A 25,468-nucleotide genomic window follows, 5' to 3' on the forward strand; every position below is an offset into this window, starting at 1 on the left:
AAGAGCCATTTGGCCAAGTGACTACTGCAGGTAAATCTATGTAGAAGAATGTCCAAGGAACCACATTGACAAAATGTAAACGTGTCACTAAGTCCAATTCGGTATAGACGTTTATTACTAGGTAATATAAGTTATTAATGACTCTTGACCAAGAGGAAGCCACTTCCATCACGTGACTCGGGAAATTGATGTTGGTCCATACGACCTTCCAACGAATACGCGGAGTCCATCGGGACTGTGGCAGACCACCCCAACTCCGCGAGCAAGCACGAATGGTGTCTTAACCACTTGCCGCCTCAGTATGTCGTCCCTCAGAAAGATCACCCCAATATAAAATTTTCAAACGTGAGGCGAAGCAAGAATCACTGGATGTATGGGAGTGAAGCGTCGTGAAGTGATAGTATGCAATTCACTGGTAAAAATCAGCAGGACCGTATTAAGGCAGGTGCAATATGTGTAGCTGCACAGGGTGGCAAAATTTTGGGGTCGGAAAAATGTTGCCATTAATAATAATAATAACAATAATAATAAGCGTAATTTTAATGTTCACTCCGTCAGCATTCAGGTATTCAATAATTTATTGGCAAAGTATTGACAAATATTTGTAACTGTCATTAAACCCGAATTTTACTGTTACTCCGTCTGTAAAACGTCTTCCATGTAGGCGCGCATTAAAGCTCTGTCAAACAGGGAGCAAGGAACCTGCGCGGGCTCTGTGTTGCGCGCTACGCTGTAGCATCGTCTCTTTTTTTTCTGATCTCATTTTGTTCGTTAATGTTCGAATGTTCGTTGCATTTGTTCGGGGTGGACGTCCCATAACAACACCTGTTGAAGTTCATCGTTGATACGTTCACCCAGTTTCTTTTCAAAGTCCGTGTCGGGCAAATGTGCGCAAGATACCGACATAAACAGAAATACTGACTGAGTTGGTGCGTGCAAATGTATTTTTGTACGATATACGGTCCTGTGATTCTAAAAATGTGATGGAAAAGGCCACAAAACGGAAGAAAATTGACACAAGTGTGTATCAAACAGGTGTTTTCTTTGTCTACAAATAAATGGGCAGTTGCATGATACAGTATCAGATGAATATTGTGATGTACAATACGTTTCAGCTGAAATAATAATGTGGGTGCGCAAACCAGTGATGTCACTGTAATACCATTTAAGCTACAAGTATACCCCTTTGACAACTGCTTCCGCAGTATCGATTGTAAGTCCATAAGCCTTAAAATGGCTCATCACTCCCACCACACGACGATTCCTGCATATTTGTTTACTTGCAATTGCTTTTGAAGGATCTTCCGAGGCCGCTGATTTGGCAAAAGGCGTCATCAGATAGGTTCGTAATTTAAACTCTTCATCAGCTGTCAGTGTGTTGCCGGCCAGGGTGGGCGAGCGGTTCCAGGTGCTACAGTCTGGAACCGCGTGACCGCTACGGTCGCAGGTTCGAATCCTGCCTCGGGCATGGATGTGTGTGATGCCCTTGGGTTAGTTAGGTTTAAGTAGTTCTAATTTCTAGGGGACTGATGACCTCAGAAGTTAAGTCCCATAGTGCTCAGAGCCATTTGAACCATTTTCTTGTCAGTGTGTTTGGTTTCGGAGGCAGAAATACATTTTCCTCGTATGAGTTCGCGCAAAATGCACAGTTTTCAAAATTTGTGATGTCACAGTGTCTGCCATAGCTGCCCACCACGATAAACACGGAGTTGTAATCGTGATAAATAACTGCAAGCAGGGCTATTGAAAAGAAGGTTTTGTAACAAAAATAATTAGAGCCACTGTTTTTAGAACACTTCATTCTAAAATACTTCCCATCCATGCTGCCAGAGCAGTTAGGAAATTGCCACCGTTCCATGGACCCCACCTCAATTTTCGTCCAGATTTCCTCTGCTGGTTGAGGTGACAAGTCTTTCCTCGGAACCTACGGGCTTTCACTAGTTCGTTTCAAGTTTTGACATTTTCGGTTAATGAGCTTGTGTAACGTTTCCAGCTGTTCACGAACCATTGGACAATAAATGATAAAACGATCTTCACCACACCACAGTTCCTTGTAAAAACCGTGAAATTCCCCGTCGTCTTGTCGTTTAGTGTTAATTTCGTATTTCCACTTTCTTCGTTGCCTCGAAGTGAGTGCACATAAAGATAAGATCGTCGTGATGTTTACTGGACGGTAGCTGATTCACTCGCAGCGAGAGCCATTCGACAACTGGATTGCTGCGTCCTGTCCACAGCCGACCGCAGCGGCAACAGCATTCTCTGCGCAACGGCAGCCCGCTCTCCTGTTTGACACAGCCTTAGGCCGTACGCACACGGGTCGATTCGGCCTCGTGGTGGACGCGACTCGTTCTCGAATCGATTCTATCCCCATTTGGCTACCCACGTAAGTGAACGGGTGGCCACCAACAGATCGATTTGCAGTCGTGTCGTAATCGTCTCGAAGTTGTTGCGAGCGACGCCAAGCTCTTGCGTGCTGCAGTGCACTAGAAAGTTCGAGCACAGTCTCACATAACAGTCGCGACACTCACTGCTGTAAAAGTTGTTACCGTTTGACAAGTGGAGCTACACTAGCGCTCCAAGCGGCGAGTAAGATGAACGTCAGACGTGTCTTAAGCATAATGTTTGTTTTGCATCCGTTTCCTAAGTAATTTACGAAATATTTGTGTGGTGTCACCGCCAGACACCACACTTGCTAGGTGGTAGCCTTTAAATAGGCCGCGGTCCGCTAGTATACGTCGGACCCTCGTGTCGCCACTGTCAGTGATTGCAGACCGAGCGCCGCCACACGGCAGGTCTAGAGAGACTTCCTAGCACTCGTCCCAGTTGTACAGCAGACTTTGCCAGAGACGGATCACTGACAAATACGCTCTCATTTGCCGAGACGATAGTTAGCATAGCCTTCAGATACGTAATTTGCTACGACCTAGCAAGGCGCCATTACCAGTTTATATTGAGATTATAATTCATGTATCAACAAGAGCGATGTTCTCCAATTATGGATTAAAGTTAAGTATTCCAAGAGCTTCGTACTTTATTTATTAGACTCAACTACTTTAACTGTTCCAGACCTCACGCCAGTCTGCGTGAGCTTAAACGCGTGCATTTCGGCCTCCTCTAGCAACACGGTGTTGGCTCTTCTGCCAACACATCAATTTGAGTTATTTTCTTTCCTCTAAGGGTTTGTGTAGTATCAGAAGGCATATATGTTTCTACAAATGATTCTAAAATAAGCGCAAGTGTGGACAAAAACCGTGAATCGAGTGGCAAGCTACAACACATTCGTGAAGAAACACTTGTGACATTGTATAGAACTGCAGTTTACCACGTTGATATCAAAAGAATATAAACACACTGATTCACACGTAAGAAGCACAGACATGTACTTCTACATGCAACTTCTACATGCAAAAGCGATCGACAGCTCATTTATCGTTCTGTAGGCCTACTGTGTTTGTCATTGTTGTCACCTGTTGCCACAAGTACGACCTTCATCTTTATATTATTCTAAGTGGGACAAGCAACAATCAAATAGTGGGAGAAATATGATGAAAACATTATAATGTGCTGATTACATTAAATTTGACGCAAAACAAAATATTTGAATAATTTTCAAACAATCTGTCAGTGAACAACGTGCTAACAAAATATCATCACACGAAGGAAGCAAGGAAAATTAAGTGACTAGCAACAGAAGTGAATGAAATACATACCAAACGCTTTTGTAAGACACGAATAACTCCACTTAATCTAACCACTTCATCGTCAAAGTAAGTCTGTGTTGACGATTCACACGAATTGGGCACTGATTCATGGAGAGTTGAACTGGCTGCTTCTGTGTCATAGGACTGTTTTATAGCTTTAGATTGATTGTCGAATCTTTGTGGCAGTTTCCTCTTCATCGTCAGTTGAGGTGGCTTATTTGGGATGTCAAACAGTGTGGGTACTGCATTCTACACGAGTTATTGTCTGCGTTCATGAACTGGTTTTTGTTCGAAATGTAGCGAACAAAAGCTAATATTATTATACAGGTAAACTGGGTCTTTTTTCATAAGGTCTTCTCGTCTGCTACTAGCTAACCATTTTCTGCTCCTAAAACGAAACATTAATCATTAATACACATGTAGTTTGCCAGTGAATCCTGACGATACAGTTTAGTAACATGATGGTATATACCTCTCAGGATCCTTAGGAAACGTAAAAAAGACAGCTGTGGTGTCTTCTTCCTGTTGTTGCTGAAATTTATTGCGCTACAAACGCTCCAGCTTGTAAAAACCATTGTAGAAATCAGAATAAACAACCACTATTCGCTTTCGCGATCGCGCCGAACTCAGAGTTTAAGTTACTGGCCGCTTGGGGCGCCGCTGGTGCGGTAGGCAACAAAATCGAGGCGAAGTGTCCTGACTGTTATGTTACACTGTGGTTAAAGCGTGACAAGCAGATGGCACGTCATAGAGGTAATTTGTTTTGTATTTGCGCATAATTTTTTTGTACCTCGGCTGCATGTAGTACGTAAACACATTTTATAATGTCACTCATCGTACTCTCACCCCGACATCGTATCAGAGTACCAAGACTTGGAATTCTTTAGTCATCACACCAAACGTGCATTCAGTTGATTAAGCGGTAATTGAAAATTTGGGTTATATTGTCAAGAGCCGATTTTGAGTAAGTTCTAAGGAAAACTTACACGGCGGTGGTATGTTAAACTGCGAATTAGGAAAAAGCTTGTAATCGCTGAGACTCTGAAAATACCTCCAGCACAATTTCTCCCAGGGTACCCAGTTTCAGTCATCGTTAAAATATCATTAGCATCACAGCGCCCTAGTAGTGCTGCAGAGTGGCATGATTTATCATTAGGCGAACCAGTATTAGGAATTTTCTCTATGTGAACATGTTTCCCATCAATTGCGCCTATACAGTTCGGAAGGTTCCAAAGCACTGAAAGCGTTTAGCAATTGTTTTACCCTGATCTTCATTGGGACATGTTATGTAGGCGTCTTTCAAATCATTTCATATGATCTGCACGGTTTCAGATACTATTAGCCCAACTACAGTTTGTCCCCGACAAAAGCAGAGTCCCAGTGAAACGAATGTACACCCTGTAGCCAAATATCTGAAATTAAACATACAGATAAGCGAAAATAATGTCTTCAAATACAGGGTGATCAAAAAGTCAGTATAAATTTGAAAACTTAATAAGCCCCGGAATAATGTAGATAGAGAAGTAAAAATTGACATACATGCTTGGAATGACATGGGGTTTTATTAGAAAAAAAACGAAGTTCACAAAATGTCCGACAGATGGTGCTGGACAGCAAAACTGCTACCGTGTCGGGCGACAGGTACGCCGATATGTTACAGAATCGCATCATCCCCAGTCTGGCTGATAAACACCTGCTGGAACGTACGATGTTTATGCAGGATGGCGCTACACCCTATATTGCTAGACGTGTGAAAGATATCTTGCGCGCGTCGTTTGGTGATGATCGTGTGCTCAGCCGCCACTTTCGTCATGCTTGGCCCCCAGGTCCCCAGACCTCAGTCCGTGCGATTATTGGCTTTGGGGTTACCTGAAGTCGCAAGTGTATCAAAATGGCTCAAATGGCTCTCAGCACTATGGGACTTAAAATCTATGGTCATCAGTCCATCATACACAACACAACGTCTGACGTGGTTCTCAACTTAAAATTAAGGTATGTAATTCGAGTACTAACTGATCATAGTGAAGTTCGTTCTTTATATTTGATATAATCGTAGTGGACTCTCAACTGTCCGGTTCGTGACTATCTGGCCTCTGGACTATCTGACCCATATAGTTAATATCATAATAATACTTCTCCGTAATAAAATGGGGATTAATTTGTCTTGCATATTGTACTTTTCCAAAGCTTTAGCAAGCAGGCACCTGCTACAGTGCTGAGGGACCTTCCAAAATGTTTTATATATCTTTTGTGCTTTTAAGACATCTAGAGTCATAATTATAGTACTGAATAAATTACGGGAACCACTCTCCAAAAAAAGATGCTTACAATTAGAAGCGCTCACAAACAACAATAAACAAACGTAGAGAGCAGCTCCCTTAACAATCCTGTGTCCTTTTTTTCTTCAGCTGCATATCAGACTACCAAAGTGAGTACGTTGTTAAATTGTTATTTTGTGCGGTCCTTTGTGTTTTAATTAAAGAGTCCGAAATGGTTGATAAACGAAAAAAACTTATAGTGATCATGGACGTTGGAAAATCGGCAGGTGTAACAGACAGCCAAGCAGTTGCGATAAATGGTGACATGTAGCTATTAACATGGTCTGTTATTTTAAGAGATTGGGTTTACTGATTTTAGGGGCCTTAGCTTTTATATACGAACATACAGACGGTTGCCGACATATGTCATAGGTCATAGCTTTACTGACTGATTGCTGATGTGAAGTTTGTTGTCCTTCTGAGGAAGACGGGTTTAAGTCCGTCGAAACCATGATGAAAAGGTTATTTGGAAACCACCATTTATTTCAACTAATTGGCTGTCTATTACACCTCCTGTTCTGAAACAGTTGCTGTAGTGCAGCCATGTTCAAAATATTGAAGTCAGAAAATGTTAATAAAATTGGGTTTTAATATAAAAAAGGTTGTTTTTAATGGTCCTGCTGGATTCAGAAGAGAGAATTTATACATCCCCAAGCTATACGGTTTATTTTTTGTCAGGTTTTACCTACCGCGACATTAGTTCAGATAGTCTGGAGTCTACTGTATGTTCACTTCCCAACACTCTACATCGCAAATTTTTTTCAGTTCACGATAACGGTATAAATCGATGATCCAGGTTAAGTGGTGTAGCATATCGAAAGAAAAATGACGAAAAAAGACAGAGGGATAGCAAAGTTACCGCGACTGGACTCATAGTTTCGTGGTGAAAGTGAACCGTGTGACTCTGGACTTGCAGGTGAAGTAACGGTTCAAAACTGTAACAATGAACAGTGTTGCTCTATAAGTGCACATGAAATTAGAGCTCTAAACGGTAAACAGAATCCAGAAATTCTAACTTTCAGAGTTCTGGAAGGGTGTCAAGAATCTACCACTCTAAAGCAGAGGATTTTGCTGTTCCCAATAATGACCCATTTTATTGGGAAAACAATGACCAGACACTGGATTGTTTGGTTAAAATGGTATGAACTAAAACAAAACTGCTGATTTTTCTAAGTTCTCGGGACGGATCTCACCGATTTTGCAGCAAAATATTGTTTCTGAGAGTTTTGGTGAATGGGGAAATTATCAGTCGGGAATATTTTGTATATTCTCTGAACAGTGACGAAATGTCACGGTTCGTTCTCTGCGTTTCCTCCTTGCCTGTAGCACGTTCCTTTTGAATTTCCCGCTTCGCGCCTCGTGTTTCCTGGCCCCAGCCAGAGGGCGCTGTGGCGTTGCTGCGGCCGGCTGCCTGCAGTGTGTGCCAGAGAGCCTCGGCCTGGGGGAGGAACTCTAACTGCGGACGTCTGGGAGCGTACAGGAGGCCACGCAGATTTGCTGACGGTGGATCCAAGGGGATGAGCCCTGGTTGTCCATTGAAACTCCTATAACTCTATCCTACAGATGTCGTCCGACTTAAAGTAAGATGTTTTGATCATATATATATATGGGTGAAATCTAATTTCTTTTATTACATTTGAGCTGTACTTAATGTTATATTGTAAAGAAAGGAACTTGTTGGAGATTAACTGTCCCCGCAAGGTGTCATGGACGGTGCACTTTCCTGCTATTCATTTTAATGTTCTAGTCAATGTGTAAACTTGCTAATTATTTTCTCTTTACATGGAGTGTGCCTGCCTTGATGTTATAAGTGACTTTCATAACCAGTTCTTTAACGCACCTACGCGCATATTTATATTTATGGGAGAACTTAAATTCTGTTCCCCCGTTGAATTTCAACTAAAGTGCAGAAACCTGAATCAGGTGTTTATTATTGTTCTAGTGCTATTATCTGTCAAGTGTAACACGCGACTTTTTCTTGGTCTCATATCAAGTGTTACAATAAATGCAGATTCCAGAGAAGCGATGCGCTATTTCAGTTGTTCCCGTGATTTCCTATCTCCGCATTGGTTAATCTAAACTCATAATATTTAATTGTTTAAATACTGGAGGGAGATACGTGTGTGCCACGCACACTCCACTTGAAGGGAAAATAATTGGCAAGTTTACACATTGACTAGAACATTAAAGTGAATAACAGGAACGTACACTGTCCACAAGACCTTATGGCGACAGTTAACCTCTAATAAGTTCCTTTCTTTACCATAAGACATTTAGTACAGCACAATAGTATAAAAACAAACATTTAGATGCAACACGATTAAAACTGATGGGAAAACAATTAATTGGAAACTGACAAATCTATACTCAAAGGAGCCACACTCCACCTAAACACCTCCAAAATGGCAACGTAATGCCTACCTAGAGTTACAAAATTAAGAACAGTATGCTTATAGATTGAGTAGAATAAAGGAATAAATAACACATACACGGCTTCTAACGGCCGACAAACTGTGTTGGGCTATTGAACAGTGATTAATTTAAGGTATCCACAACATACGCTATCCGAGAGATGGCATGCATTTACGATGCACACAGTGACTTACCCCCTCTCATATTTATATCTTACTCTGAGTAATTCGATTTGGGGAAGTATAGCCGAGTATGGTCATTACAAGGCCAGTATTGAGGGGAAAAAATGGTTCAAATGGCTCTGAGCACTATGGGACTTAACATCTGAGGTCATCAGTCCCCTAGAACTTAGAACTACTTAAACTTAACTAACCTAAGGACATCACACACATCCATGCCTGAGGCAGGATTCGAACCTGCGACCGTAGCGGTCGCGCGGTTCCAGACTGAAGCGCCTAGAACCGCTCGGCCACTCTGGCCGGCTAGTATTGAGAACCCCAAAGATCTGAATATTTTCCTCTCTAATTGCATGCAGTGAAGAGTTGCTATTTCTTCCCACGTTGCGTCTCTCGTCGCTTGTGTGGTCCGGAAAGACAGGAGTGTTCTGCTGGGGATGAAAGGATTATGCCGATGGCGGTGAGGGAGTCGATTGGATGCTGTCCAGACGCTGACATTGTCATAAGAGCGGGGGCGACACGCCCACAGGGGCCTGAATGAGCGGCTGGGGTTAGAGATTCCTTTACTTCGCAGAAACTTAGTGAAAACACTTCCTGACGGGCTACGAGAGAGGCGTGGGAATGACTTGTGTTCCCAGGCAGTCTTGGAGGACAAATTCCCGCGTTTTCTGTAGAAGATTACCTATGACTGGCTTGCTCAGGAGATAGCTCCGTGACGTAGCAAAATTGGCGCAGAAATTGGCGCCAAGTATCTCCATTGTTGGAATAATAGTACTTCGGCAATAGAGTGGAATTTTCCGCCGGTTTTCGAGTTGCTGATTGGCTCGTTTAACCACGGCCACTGTCATGGGGGTGGTAATGTTCTGTGTTTGGCTTGTACGGGTGCTCTTGAGGGAGTCGGTTCTCGCCTTTCGGTTGGAGTAGGCTACAAGACTGAGCCTTCGCTGCTCTGGGCAACCTGCCTTCCGTTGGCTGTCTAATATACCTTCATTTAATTGTAATTGTTTGACGAAGTTTCTGAAGTTTCGACTTCAACGTAACTTTTCGAGTACAGTTGGCAATTGAGCGTTATCCATACAGGCGGCCTGTGTTGTCCGTCTTGGGCAGTTTTGGCTAAAGTTGACGGTATTGGAGTTACTGTGTGACTTTGCTTCTTAAAATCAATCACTGTACCGTCAGTGATTGTGTGGCGAGCCTTCTTCGTCTCCCTCAGAGGCGCGTTTGTATTGCTAGGAAGTCTTTAGTCTGGAACAACCAGACCAGGATAATTTGTTTCGGACTATCCTCGCGACATTCTCATCACCACGACTGGACGTCGAAGCAAGCAGCCATCGCCTCCGGTACGCCAGATCGTGTCCTTGCAGTTAAGGAGACAGCTTGGTTGTATGTCCGCAGCACCGGCAGATTAGGAAATTTTGCTATGTGATAATCAAAGCTCAGCAGAGCGCGCCTGTTCCCATCTTTTCTAACGTGGTTCTTGTTGTGTCGATTCCCTAAGGTCTCGACACAATGAGTGGCTAGGTGCACGCGAAACTAACGCAGACGGGCGTAAATTCTGAAACAGGAGACTGGATGAAAACTATAAAGAAAAGAAGAGAGATTTTAATATACTTAACTTTAATGTAGTCTTGTTCTTGTTGAAATACATCTCTTGCATAGTAGTAAGCAATTAGCAATGATACACATGGCGCCTTGCTAGGTAGTAGCGATGGACTAGCTGAAGGCTATTTAATCTGTCTCTCGGCAAATGAGAGGAAGACGTGATACGTCTTGGCGCAAGCTATGTCGTCCGTACAACTGGGGCGAGGTCATGTCCGTGTCTTGTGACCTGCCATGTGGTGGCGCTAGGATTGCGAGTACACAGTGGCGACACGCGGGTCCGACATGTACTACAGGACCGCGGCCGATTTAAGTTACCACCTAGCAAGTGTGGTGTCTAGCGGTGACACCACATTCCTCCCCCGCAAATCGGCGAACGGTCGTGAGATAAGGCTTCCGCCCGCCGTGGGGAGGACCCCATGTTGACGTATGCGATGAGGTGGGGAGCCTAACAACAGGCGAGGCTGTGCCACCCGCACCCGGCCATTCGGTCCGAGGGGAGCTAGGAAACGCCTGCAAACCTAGTCCAGGGTGCACGTCAACATGAGGTGTATGCGCACGTAATGAGACAGAAGGGTCGACCTCCATGTGGTCGGAGCACCCGACGGGCGAAGACGACATCTGGTCCGGAGCGGGCAAGAGGTCCATGGCGGAGGACGGCTGGTCACGGGAAGCAAGCGGCGGCGCGTGACCCAGGGAGGCGCGAGGCGGCTGCAGCGATGCGTCCGCTGCTGGCGGCGCCGGCGGCGGCTGCGGCGGCGCGACGCCATGAGGCAAAATGGAAGGCATCGTCGGTAACACCTGGGGATGAGGCGAGCCAGTAGATGGGTCCCCAGGGCGCTGACCTGACGGCTCCGTCGCTGAAAGCAGACGGGGAGCGGCAGAACCCAGGCGACGACAGAGGCGCAGCTGATTGAGATGCCGACGCACCTCACCAGAGGCCCCCAAAACCAAATACATCGCGCGGCCGAGGCAGCGAAGAATGCGCCCTGCGAGCCAACGCCGTGAACCGCGATAGTTGCGATAATAGACAACGTCGCCAGGAGCAAAAGCAGGTCTCTGCCGCTGCACAGGAACCTGATGTGGCGGATGCAACAAAGACATCAGAGTTCGATGAGGACGACCATGGAGCAATTCAGCCGGCGAGCGACCATCGCGAGGCTGAGAGCGATATGAGGACAAAAAGAGCAACAAAGCGTCCTCCCGAGAATGCGACTCTTTCAACTTCAACATCTGCGACTTGAAAGTCCGGACCAATCGTTCCGCGGCACCGTTTGACTGAGGCGAAAACGGCGCGGATGTCAGATGTTGAATACCATTGGCCTTGCAGAACGACTGAAATTCTGCGGACATGAATTGTGGGCCATTGTCGGAAACAATAGTCTGCGGAAGACCTTCAATGCAAAAGATAGCGGATAAGGCTTGGATGGTGGCAGAAGACGTCGTGGAAGACATCCGGACAACAAAAGGAAAATTACTGAAAGCATCGACCACAACCAACCATCGAGCATTCCAGAATGGACCAGCAAAATCTATGTGCAAGCGTTGCCAAGGGGAAGTGGCTTTCGGCCATGCAAAGAATTTCCGCGGCGGTGCGGATTGTTGTTCGGCACACGCCACGCAAGAGGAGCACATATTCGTAATCGCAGCATCGATTCCGAACCAAGTACAGTGCCGTCGAGCAAGTTGTTTCGTTCGCACTATACCCCAATGTCCTTGGTGAAGAAGCCGTAAGACAGAGGACTGTAACGAACGTGGGACCACGACTCGGGATTGATCATTATCGGAACGCAACAACAAAACACCACGTCGGACAAAAAGTCTCTCCTTGTGAGCAAAAAAACGACGAACCAAAGGATCCTCGATCCGTGACTTTGACAAGGGCCATTGCGTAGCAACAAAACGCAAAACGGAAGCAAGGACAGGGTCAGCAGCTGTGGCAGTAGCGACACGACGAAAATCAATCGGAAACGATGCGACCACGTCATCGGCTTCCGAATCAATGAACATGCAAGCAAGTTCGGAAGAATCGAATGCTTTATCCTCAGCAACAGGCAAACGGGACAACGCATCAGCGTTTCCGTGCTTAGCAGTGGACCGATACAAGATATCGTAGCGGTACTGCGAGAGAAAAAGTGACCAGCGAATGAATTTCTGCGCTGTACGTGGAGGGACAGGCTTGTTCGGATGAAAAAGTGATGTCAACGGTTTGTGGTCCGTGATGATGGTAAAGTGACGACCATACAAGAAATCGTGAAACTTTGTTACACCAAACACAAGAGCCAAAGCTTCCTTCTCTATTTGTGAATAATTTCTTTGCGCAGATGAGAGCAATTTGGACGCCAAGGCAATAGGGCGATCATGCGAGCCATCCTTGTGCGCAAGCACAGCACCGATCCCGAAATCCGATGCATCTACCATCAACAAAAGGGGTTTTCGGGGATCGAATGGCGTAAGGCAAGTATTTGAAAGTAACGCCGATTTCAACTGACGAAAGGCGCGTTCGCATTCCGTCGTCCAGACGAACGGAACACCTTTACGGCGTAAGCGATGAAGCGGAGCTGAAATGGAAGAAGCATTGCGCACAAATCGGTGATAATAATTTACCTTACCCAGCACACTCTGTAGCTGTTTTAAGTTCTGCGGTGACGGCAAGTCCTGAATGGCACGAAGGTGCTCTGGACTCGGATGTATACCTTGGGCATTTATGACATGCCCCAGGTACGGTAAGTCACGAGCAAAAAACACACATTTGTCCTTCCTCAAGCGAAGACCATTCTGACGCAATACCTGAAATAATGTTCGGAGATTTTGCAAATGTTCTGCTTCTGTCTTTCCTGAGATTACAATATCGTCCAGATAGTTCGCAGCAGTAGGGACCGACGCACAAATAGTTTGTAAATATTGCTGAAAGAAAGCAGGGGCGGATGCACACCCGAATGGCAGTCTTTTGAAGCGATACAAGCCAAGATGCGTGTTTACCACCAAGACGCGCTGGGATTCTTCGTCCACAGGTATTTGCAAGTACGCATCTGCTAGGTCCAATTTTGAAAAATATTTTCCCGGGCACAGTTTGTCAAAAAGATCTTCCGGGCGGGGCAAAGGAAAAGTAGCAGTCACGAGTTGTGGATTCACAGTTGCCTTGAAGTCCACACAAAGTCTCAGTTTTCCGGAAGGTTTTGGCAAAATGACTAAGGGTGAGGCCCAGAGAGAAGCCTGCACACGTTCAATGACACCTTGAGATTCTAATTCGGCTAATGTTCTTGCGACCTCATCACGCAATGCGTGGGGAACATTGCGCGCTCTGAAAAATTTCGGTTGCGCGTTATCTTTCAGTTCCAAATGCGCTTCATAGTTCTTAGCGCAACCAAGGCCCGGTGCAAAAATGTCTGCAAATTCTTCACAAAGACTAGAAACACTGGCGGAAGGCACAGTCTGATTCACTGATAGGACCTGATTCACTATAGACAAATTAAACAATTGAAACAAATCTAAGCCAAACAAGTTCACTGCACTAGAGGAACGAAGAACATAAAATGACACAAGTTTTGTCTGTCCCTTGTATGTTGCAATAAGGCTGCACTGTCCTAACACAGGTATATGCTGTCCTGAGTAACTAGTTAACTTAACATTTGCGGCACGCAATGGCGGTTGGCCCAGTTGTTTGTACGTGTCGTGATTAAGCAATGAAACTGCAGCTCCGGTATCGAGCTGGAAAGGTATCACTTTGCCTGCAAAGTCTAAGTCCACAAAAAGTTTATTGTCTTGTTGACGACAAGAGCGACTGTCTCGTGCAATTTGAACTGATACAGGTCCAGAAGCACTTGCAACTTTACGGGATTTCCGGCGACGTCGACGCACACTTTGGGTGGGACGAACACAGTCACTGGTAGCTAAAGTGTCACTGGACGGGTGGGCATGAACTACATGAATGTCCATGGGCGAAGGTCCACGAGCCTGATTGTCCTGGGTTCGATTCCGGCGCGAAGCAAAGGGCCTGGAACGTGTGTGATTGTCTGATCTAAGCGTTTTCTGGCAAACACTTTGTACATGTCCTTTCTTTTGACAGTAAAAGCAAATAGCTTGGCGTGACGGGCAATTTTCACGCGAATGTCTAATTGCACACCGCGGGCAAGATTTCACTGCATTTGCTTGCTTACGCGGCGCACGTGGTTGCAAGCTAGGCGGCCGCTGCGAAGTCGGGCGCGAGGGCCGCTCAGCGTCCCGTGCAGCGGGCCGGGCGGGCCGATTAATGTGACACACTGCTGGCGAAGTTTCAAATGATTCCTGAGCAAAGTCAAGTGTGTCTTGCCTGTCCAATATGTCTATCACTTGTTGCAGGGAGGGATTAACTAGCTTCAAAATCTGTTCCCTTATGCGAACATCAGAAACGTTCTGTGCAATTGCATCACGCACCATAGTATCTGAATATGGGAGGCCACATTCACAGGCAAACGCGCAGTCTCTAGTAAGTCCTTGCAAAGTTGCTACCCACTCCCTGTTAGTCTGACCGGCCGTACGTTTTGTACGAAAAAACGTATACCGTTTGGCAACTACATTTACTGTTTCTTTGAAATAGGCATCTAAAGCCGACAAAATTTCCTCGTAGGACAGAGTTGCTACGTCGCGTCGGGGAAACAATTTCACTATCACACGGTAGGTAGACACACCGACACAAGAAAGCAAAAACGGCTGCCGCTCTTTACCTTGAATTCCATAAGCAGTGAGGTGGAAGTTGAACTGATCGGCCCACTCAGTCCAGCTTTCGGTATGGGCCTCAAAGGGCCTAAATGGCGGTGCGACAGCGTTGTGTGGCTGCGGTAGCGATGAAGCGGCTGCCGCCGCATCGGTTTGCAGCGCACGTTGACCCTGGACGAGCTGTCCAAGGGCTTCCAATAACGCCTGCGTCTGCTGATTCTGCAAGCGAAAAAATTCGGACAGTACATCTGGAGAATGCGGCGAAGCCATGACACAAGCAAATTAGAGCAAGTATAACACAAAGACTGCAACGTGGGCGCGGCACCACACCTCGTCGCCAAAATATTGTTGTGTCGATTCCCTAAGGTCTCGACACAATGAGTGGCTAGGTGCACGCGAAACTAACGCAGACGGGCGTAAATTCTGAAACAGGAGACTGGATGAAAACTATAAAGAAAAGAAGAGAGATTTTAATATACTTAACTTTAATGTAGTCTTGTTCTTGTTGAAATACATCTCTTGCATAGTAGTAAGCAATTAGCAATGATACACATGGCGCCTTGCTAGGTAGTAGCGATGGACTAGCTGAAGGCTATTTAATCTGTCTCTCGGCAAATGAGAGGAAGACGTGATACGTCTTGGCGCAAGCTATGTCGTCCGTACAACTGGGGCGAGGTCATGTCCGTGTCTTGTGACCTGCCATGTGGTGGCGCTAGGATTGCGAGTACACAGTGGCGACACGCGGGTCCGACATGTACTACAGGACCGCGGCCGATTTAAGTTACCACCTAGCAAGTGTGGTGTCTAGCGGTGACACCACAGTTCTGTCTTGGGTGTTCATTGTCTGAGTTCTCACTACTACAGCAACAATTAATGTTGGGTTGGCTGGGTGTTTCTCTTAAGGTTTGAGTTGCAAGGAATTGGCTCCACATACCACTTGATCATAAATGTCACAAGGTAGCTTATGGACAACCTCACATTCACAGCATTTATTTGAGTATCCAATTTGATCTATTGTAAATGTTTCATGTGTTTTGTTTATTATTTTGAGTTTAGTCAGAATAAATCAAATTGTTATTTTGAACATAACTTTCATTCTGTAGATCGGTAGAGCAACCCTTTCATTTCTCACTACGTTAATGAAACTTTCCTTTATCAAATTAATTTCTATCAAATTAAATTATTGCAGGTGCCAAACTCTTTTCTACTCCACTTGCATGGTCGATTACAGTCATTTCGCGTTTCGACTTAATCCATGTGCAACAGCAAAAGTCGGAGTTAGAAAAGGGGGAGCTTAGAGCATCATTTCCAAATGAAGATTCTAGAAAAATTTACTGTTAAATACACTGCTTGCCCCGGCCCCTCGCAATTACACCTTCCACAACACCTTACGGCGATAGTTAACCTCCAATAAGTTCCTATCTTTACAATATGACATCAAGTACAGCTCAATAGGATTAAAAACAAACATTTAGATTCCACCGATATATATATATATATATATATATATATATATATATATATATATATATATATATATATATATATATATATATATATATATATACGCATGTGGCTCCTTTGAATATAGATTTGTCAGTTTCCAACATCTTGTTTTTCCACCAGTTTTAATCGTGCTTATGCGCATATATATGGTGTAGCATTTTTAATGGCCAGTATATGACATGTGATTACAGTTTCAAGCAATTTGGGTGCTTAGATCCTTCGAAATCAGTACCCAGAACAACAACCTCTGGCCGTAATAGCGGCCTTGATACGCCTGGGCATTGAGTCGAACAGAGCTTGGATGGCGTCTACAGGTACAGCTGCCCATGCAGCTTCAACACGATACCACATTTCATCAAGAGTAGTTGGTTGGTTGGTTGGTTGTTTGGGGGAAGAGACCAAACAGCGAGGTCATCGGTCTCATCGGATTAGGAAAGGATGGGGAAGGAAGTCAGCCGTGCCCTTTCAAAGGAACCATCCCAGCATTTGCCTGGAGCGATTTAGGGAAATCACGGAAAACCTAAATCAGGATGGCCGGACGCGGGATTGAACCGTCGTCCTCCCGAATGCGAGTCCAGTGTGCTACCACTGATCAAGAGTAGTGACTGGCGTATTGTGACGAGCCAGTAGCTCGGCCACCATTGACCAGACGTTTTCAATTGGTGAGAGATCTGGAGAATGTGCTGGCCAGGGCAGCAGTCGAACATTTTCTGTGTCCAGAAAGGCCCGTTCAGGACCTGCAACACGCGGTCATGCCTTATCCTGCTGAAATGTAGGGTTTCACAGGGATCGAATGAAGGGTAGAGCCACGGGTCGTAACACATCTGAAATGTAACGTCCACTGTTGAAAGTGCCGTCAATGCGAACAAGAGGTGACCGAGACGTGTGACCAGTGGCACCCCATACCATCACGCCGGGTGAAGCCGGCCGCGGTGGCCGTGCGGTTCTAGGCACTTCAGTCCGGAACCGCGTGACTGCTACGGTCGCAGGTTCGAATCCTGCCTCGGGCATGGATGTGTGTGATGTCCTTAGGTTAGTTAGGTTTAAGTAGTTCTAAGTTCTAGGGGACTGATGACCTCAGATGTTGAGTCCCATAGTGCTCAGAGCCGTTTTGAACGCCGGGTGATATGTCAGTATGGCGATGACGAATACACGCTTCGAATGTGCGTTCACCGCTATGTCGTCAAACACGGATGCGACCATCATGATGCTGTAAACAGAACCTGGATTCATCCGAAAAAATCACGTTTTGCCATTCGTGCACCCAGGTTCGTCGTTGAGTACACCAGCGCAGGCGCTCCTGTCCCTGATGCAGCGTCAAGGGTTACCGCAGCCATGGTCTCCCAGCTGATAGTCCATGCTGTTGCAAACGTCTTCGAACTGTTCGTGCAGATGGTTGTTGTCTCGCAAACGTCCCCATCCGTTGACTCAGGGATCGAGACGTGGCTGCACGATCCGTTACAGCCATGCAGATAAGATGCCTGTCATCTCGACTGCTAGTGATACGAGGCCGTTGGGATCCAGCACGGCGTTCCGTATTACCCTCCTGAACCCACCGATTCCATATTCTGCTAACAGTCATTGGATGTCGATCAAAGCGAGCAGCAATGTCGCGATACGATAAACCGCAATCGCGATAGGCTACAATCCGACCTTTATCAACGTCGGAAACGTGATGGTACACATTTCTCCTCCTTACACGAGGCATCACAACAACGTTTCTCCAGGCAACGCCGGTCAAGTGCTGTTTGTGTATGAGAAATCGGTTGGAAACTTTCCTCATGTCAGCACGTTGTAGGTGTCGCCACCGGCGCCAACCTTGTGTGAATGCTCTGAAAAGCTGATCATTTGCATATCACAGCATCTTCTTCCTGTCGGTTATATTTCGCGTCTGTAGCACTTTATCTTCGTGGTGTAGCAATTTTAATTGCCAGTAATATATATATATATATATATATATATATATATATATATATATATATATATATATATATATATAAATGTGTGTGTGTGTGTGTGTGTGTGTGCATAAGCACGATTAAAAATGGTGGAAAAACAGAAAATTGGAAACTGACAAATCTATACTCAAATGAGCCTCACTCCACCTAAACACCCCCAAAATGGCAACTTAATGGCTCCATAGAGCAACAAAATTGAGAACAGTATGCTTATAGATTGAGTAGAATAAAGGAATAAATAACACATACACGGTTTCCGACAACCGACAAACTGTGTTGGGCTATTGAGCAGTGATTAATTTAAGCTGGCCACAACATACGTTAACCAGGTTAGCGGCGTATTTAAAGACAAGCGTCGAGCAAGAACCCTGGTCAGAAGGTAATGGAACCAGTACTAATTTACAACTAACTACAGCATTGAAATCAACTGATGACAGGTTGACCATTACCGATGTGGCGTACGATGGACAGTCAATAGACTGAACACTCAGCTGAAACCCAAGTATAATGCTGAGGGGCGAAACGCCCAGCCCAAACCATGTTCAGCGCAAATACTTAGTCTGAGAACAAAACAACCATGAAACAACTGGATGATATTGCAGCTTGCAGTACAAATGCAAGAGACCGAATATAGCCTTAACCGAAGGCAGGACTAAAGCACACTAGTTTCTCTCTCAACTAAAGTTTGCAAGACAATCAAAACTAGCAGGATTCCCTTACACGGCAGACGTCCCAACACTTCAGTTCATACCCCTGAATCAACAAGCGCAACATAAATCATTGACACATTTCAGACAGTATTTTAAAAGAACATACTTAAATACATTAGTTTACCACAAGCCTTAATTAGTTAACAGGTTAGGCTCTGTTACTGAAGCCATGCAAATGAGGTAGCAAATTAAGGTCTACAATTCTACTTTGCCATTTAACAAGCGTCGTGACGAGGAAAAGGAAGAATCCAGCTAATTAATTGAAAGTTACTACTTGGATCCAGTATTTGACGATGCGCTCAAAATCAACAGACAAAAGTGAGAGTCAAGTGTAGACACGCAAACAACACACTCAGAACACGAGCATAAGGTGCACATTAAATAAACTGCTCTTTGTTCAGTCGACGAACAAATAATCTTCACCGAATTACTGTAGACGCCGGAATGTCCAGCTGCTTGCAAATAACGCAAAAGAATGGTCAAAACGTCTTACTTTAAGTCCGACGACATATGTAGGCTAGGAGTTTCAATGGACAACCAGGCCTCATCCCCTTGGATCCACCATCAACAAAACGGCGTGGCCTCCTGTACGCTCCCAGACGTCCGCAGTTAGAGTTCTTCCTCCAGGCCGACGCTCTCCTTCAGACACGGGAGGCAGCCGGTAGCAGCAACGCCACAGCGTCCTCTGGCTAGGGTAAGGAAACAGAGCGCGAAGCGGGCATTAAAAACGAACGCGCTACAGACAAGGAGGAAACGCACAGAACTAACCGTGATATTTCGTCACGGTTCAACTTCCCCCACCAAAACTACGCTCTGCTACCACTGAGACACGATCGCCTCCCTCCAATATTTCAAAAAACGCTTAATCAGTCTTATATCAAACAAATAAATACTATATGCAGAGATAGGAAATCACGGGAAGAACTGAAATAGTGCATCACTTCACTGCGATTTGCATTTATTGTAACACTTGATAACAGTCCAAGAAAATGTCGCATATTACACTGGACAGATAATAGCACTAGAACAATAATAAACACCTAGTTCAGTTTTTTGCACTTTAGTTAATGTTCAACAGGCGAACACAGTTTACGTTCTCCCATAAATATAAATATGAGCGTGGTCGCGTTAAAGAAATGGTTATGAAACACTCACTTATAACATCAAGGCAGGCACACTCCACTTAAAGGGAAAATAATTAGCAAGTTTACCCATTTACTAGAACATTAAAGTGAATAACAGGAAAGTACACCTTCCACAACACCTTATGGCGTTTGGACATGACTCTGTGCGTGTTAAAAATTATTTGGTGGCAGATGTCAATTTGCAACATCTGGTTTTAGTGTTTGGTGCCATGCTGGAATACGAATAGCTGAACATGAAAATTCTACGTCTCACACAGACAGCTTGTTGAAACTGAAAAACAGAGGAAACGCGATGAGTAGAAATGACAAACGGTTGCTAACCCAGAACGAACTTGATGTTACATATTGGAGAAATGTCCTAAAAGAACAGCTAAGAAGCAAGTTTCTTGGGGATCTAGCGTTTCGTTGAGACAAAGAGGTGTTTGGCTCCGTGAAAAATGAGAATTTCATGATGTGTCTGGGTTTAATTGCGGAGTATGATTCTTTTATAGCTGTGAATACATCAAGGTTTGGCAACCCTGAAAAGGTATTTACTTCATACTTGTCACCAACAAGTTATGAATATTTGTTACGTCTTATGAAGAATTCAGTGACTCAAAAGATATGTATTGGAGTTATTTATTGTAAATATTTTTCAGATTTTACACCATATATATCCCACAATGACCAATTAAGAGTAATAATTAGATATGTAAACGAAGATGGGCTCTCAGTTGGAAGAGCCCCGTGTTTCATAAAAAAAAAAAAAGTGCAGGTCACTGTTAAGGAGAGAAGCTTTCTTAAGAAGTTTTGAATTTCTTACAACTACATGGCGTGAAATTAGAGGAAAGTAATTCGATAACGCAGCCAACATGTCTGGTACAGATTCAGGCTTGCAAACAAGACTCAAAAGACCGAGACTCGGTAATTTTATTCATTCCACGCTCGGCTTACTCGCCGAATCTAGTTGGCTCACGAGCTGCACAGCTGCCATGTGGTTTGATTCACGGTTTATACAACCTCTTTGCATATTCTACAGGCACATGGAACACCTTGAAAACATTTTTTGATTCTGCGAGTATGATACTGAAGTCACGATAGTGTGCATGTGAAGATTCTTGTAAGAGTGTGAATGCAGACTGGAAATCTGTTTCTTCTGCATTAAGAACAATTTCAGAAAGTGAGAGTGATAAAGTTAGATATGAAGCTGAAGGCCTTCTTAGAAAGTTAAGTAGTATTGAGGTAGCTTTCGTGACGTCAGTATGGGGTTGTATTCTGCAACACTTTGGCAAAGCAATCAAAAAATTGCAAGCTGAGGGTGTAGACATTTCTACTTCTACTTCTGTATGAGTCTCTTGCAATGTTTTTAGCTGAGCTTCAGACATCTATTTCGGTTCAAATGGATTCAGCTGAAAAGGAACTTACGAAAATCAGGAATTCAGAATCAGTTCCATCTCCTTCTATTGCTGATAACCAAAAAAGGAAACGTCAAATTAAACACAAGACATCTTTTGATGAATCATCTGTCTCAGAAGACGAACACAAATGTCCTCAAGAAGAAACGTGGTCAGATTGTGTTGAGATCTGGAGGGAGTGAAAATGTCGTATTTACGATTATACAAACTCTCCAGGATGAGTTACAGACGAGAGTTAATATCTACAGAGAACATAACTTAAGATTTTCATTTCTCTCAAATATCACTGAACTAGAAGTTGTTCAAATTTATGATGCTGCAAAGAAACTTAGAGCCATCTATAATTCTGACAGAGAGAACAACTTTGGCGAAGAATGTATTCATTTTAAAAACGTTCAGTTGCCTATGGAGAAAGAAGATGGTGACATGCTGTCCTTTCTTCCATTTCACTGTGGAATAGTGGTTTGAAAATGGTGATGTCTGTCCAAATGTGTACACAGCACTCAAGATTAACAACTGCACTCCAACAACAAACTATTCAGCTGAAAATTCCTTCTCTGTTTTAAAATGGATTAAGAACTACTTAAAGACAACAGAAAATCAAAAACGACTGGTCCATAGTGGAGTACTAGCCATAGAATCAGTTATGACAATTAGTCTGGATCTTTAGGAAATGATAAATGAATTCGCAAATACAAAAGTGAGAAGGAAGTTATTTCTCTAAATTCGCTATATTTTGGACAAGGTCAGTTAATAGTGTTGCATCATGTATTTGAGGCTGAATAAATTTCACATTTAAGTGAAGTAATTTTGGTATGTCGTCTTAAACTGTAATGATTTTTATTGTATTTTTACCATAAATTGTGTCCAAGATTGATGTATGGTAATTTATCAGCAAAAGTGGTTCTCTGTGTTCCAGCGTAACGTCAAGTGCTGGCACGCCAGGCAGGAACGTTAGAGCAGAGAGGGCTGTGAGATGACGTCAGCCAGTTGCACACTGACCAATCCCTCTCCAGGACGACAACGCGACGGCAGCGCCCTCTACACGAAGAGGGCATAAGCGCCGCGCCGCCTGGCTGTGGCCCACTTCTACAGCAGCGAGTTCAAGAATAGCATCGAGACTAGTCACTTCGCTTCTACTATGCAGCATTGTCTATACGGAAGAGGTTTCTTATTTGCATGTCGCCCTTTGCTTGTGATACTTCTGTGTTATTGTCAAAGTTAAGTATTGTCACTGATTCATTTCTGTATTAAAACTCTTTAATACGATTTGATTTAATTGTTGTCTAGCGATTCGACAAGCAGGTTTCCTAGACACCGCATCTTTGACAACTAGGCAGGATACAACACTTTGAACTGTAGCTGTTCTGGAGTAACCACAAGCGCCGGAACGAAGTGGAAGAACGCAAGAGCAAAGAAGGCGGTGAGGTGACGTCGGCCATTAGTGCGCTGACCAGGACGTCACCACGATAGGAGCAGCATCTAGCCGAGGTGAATATAAGCGTCACTCCTGCCAACCTCGGCCGGACATTCGCGGAGTATTAGCATGACCTAAGAGAGAGTGCTACGTGAACAGTTATTAGTTATCCATATCCATTGCTTGTTTGAATATTGTGTATGGCGAAGAAAATTATTGTTTGCATGCTGCCCATCACTTGCAGCGCTTATTGTAAATACAAGATAAGTATTGTCAATCTGCTGTATTGAAATAAAACTACTACTGCTGTTTGCTTGACTTGTTGTATATCATTCCGAGAAGGCAGCATCCCTTAGGCACCCTATACACGACGAGTGGACAGCACCCCACATTTGGCAACGAGGACTCTACAGTAGTACCTATTTTATTGTTTTTTAATATTTAACTTGCATATTTGCTTTGTGCTACATGTTATTTAAATACTTCAGAAAAGTTCAGAATTGAATTTAATGATTACACGGCTTTATTGTTGGTAGTCCATTAACGAGTAGCAATACTGAAGTTTAGGAACAGAGGGCGTAAAATAAATTACTGCACAGGGACGTCACACGGCCCTGACGATCAGTATCGTGCATCAGACACACAGTGTAGGCACCTTGCGCGTGATATGTGAGAAAGACAATGTTCCTCCCGTGCGCCGATTTGTCAGAAGCTCGTAACGCAGTTTAAATACACATTCTTTCCATATAAATCGGCCAGACAGTTGCTGCAATTTTTTTGGTATAATTTTGGGATGGAGAAAGATCTGCATGATATAACATGCCTTACACAAAATATAGGTATCCAGTATCTGTACTTTCTGCAAAATGGCAAGCGAGCGTCGTTCATGTTCCAGTGCAGCACCCTGAATATTACTAGTAATAGATTTCCATTTCAAAGCCGCCATCTTCAGTAGGCAACGATCAGCGACTACCCCCAAAGATGTGTGCCGATCCACAGAGGGGCACCTTTTTTACGTTAGAATCAAGTTTCAGGCACCCTGTTTTGAAATAAATATGTAATGCATCACTAAGTCAAGCAATTTTTCCAGAGAGACTAAAATATGCCGTTGTTAAACCCCTCTTTATGAAATGTGACAAGAGGGACGTCAGTAACTACCGACCTGTTTCACTGCTGACATCATTTTCCAAACTTTTGAGTGGCTGATATATTCTATAGTAGACTCTCACCTTGGCAACAATAATATCTCCAGAAAATCACAGTTTGGATATCAGAAGGGATGCTCTACCGATAATGTCATTTAAATGTTCACACACCAGATATTACAAGCATTAATTAGCAAAATAGCACCGGTAGGTATTTTCTGTGACCTATCCAAGGCATTTGATTGTGTGAATCGCAGTACACTCCTAGATAAGTTGAAGTTTTATGGGACTGATGGTATAGATAACCAATGGATCATATCACATCTTACCAAAAGAATGCAGAAAGAAGTTATTCAAATAACAGAATCCAGGTACATAATTCTGACCGGGGAGAAATCACATATGGGGTTCCCCAAGGCTCAATTTTAGGTCCACTACTGTTTCTCATGTATGTAAATGGTCTACCGTCTCATGCACCACAAGCAGAATAAGTTCTTTATGCAGATGACACCAGTATTGTAATCACTCCCAATTTACATACAGAAATGGAAGAAATGGTGAATAAAGGTCTCAAAAGTATCATTGACTGGTTTTCAGCGAATTTTCTCACCCTGAATTTCACAAAGACACATCATGTTCAGTTTGGCACCTCTAGAAGTACTGCACCAGCGATAAGTGTAACACATGGGGATGAAATAATAGATAGGGTGGAAACTTCAAAATTCTTAGGAGTCCATATTGATGAGAATTTAAATTATCTTTAAGAAAGGAGGTCTTCATTGTCCAATAATGTGCTATAAGAATAATATGTGGTGCTCACCTGTGATCATCTTGTAGACATCTGTTTAAGGAGTTGGGTATTCTGACTACTGATTCACAGTATATTTATTCCCCCATGAAGTTTGTTGTAAATCATCCACAACAGTTCAAAAGGAACAATGAGGCACATAATTGCAACACTAGAAGAAAAATGACATTCATTACCCAATATTAAGGTAATCTTTAGCACAGAAAGGGGTGTACAACGCTGCAACAAAAATTTTTGACCACTTACCCAGTGATATAAAATGTGTAACAGACAGCAAGGTAAAATTTGAAAATTGAAAAAGTTTCTGCTTGACAACACCTTCTATTCCATAGAACAATTTCTATGTTTGTAATGTGAAAAGGTCGTGGGTAGGAATTGCTTACCAATTCAATCTGTATATCTTGTTTTCATTTCGGGGAAAAAATGGTTATATGGTGATGTTTAGAGTACAAATATATGTACAAATTAATTTGCAATATGA

This window comes from Schistocerca nitens, chromosome 3 (genome assembly GCF_023898315.1).
Source record: "Schistocerca nitens isolate TAMUIC-IGC-003100 chromosome 3, iqSchNite1.1, whole genome shotgun sequence".
Classification (NCBI taxonomy): Eukaryota; Metazoa; Arthropoda; class Insecta; order Orthoptera; family Acrididae; genus Schistocerca; species Schistocerca nitens.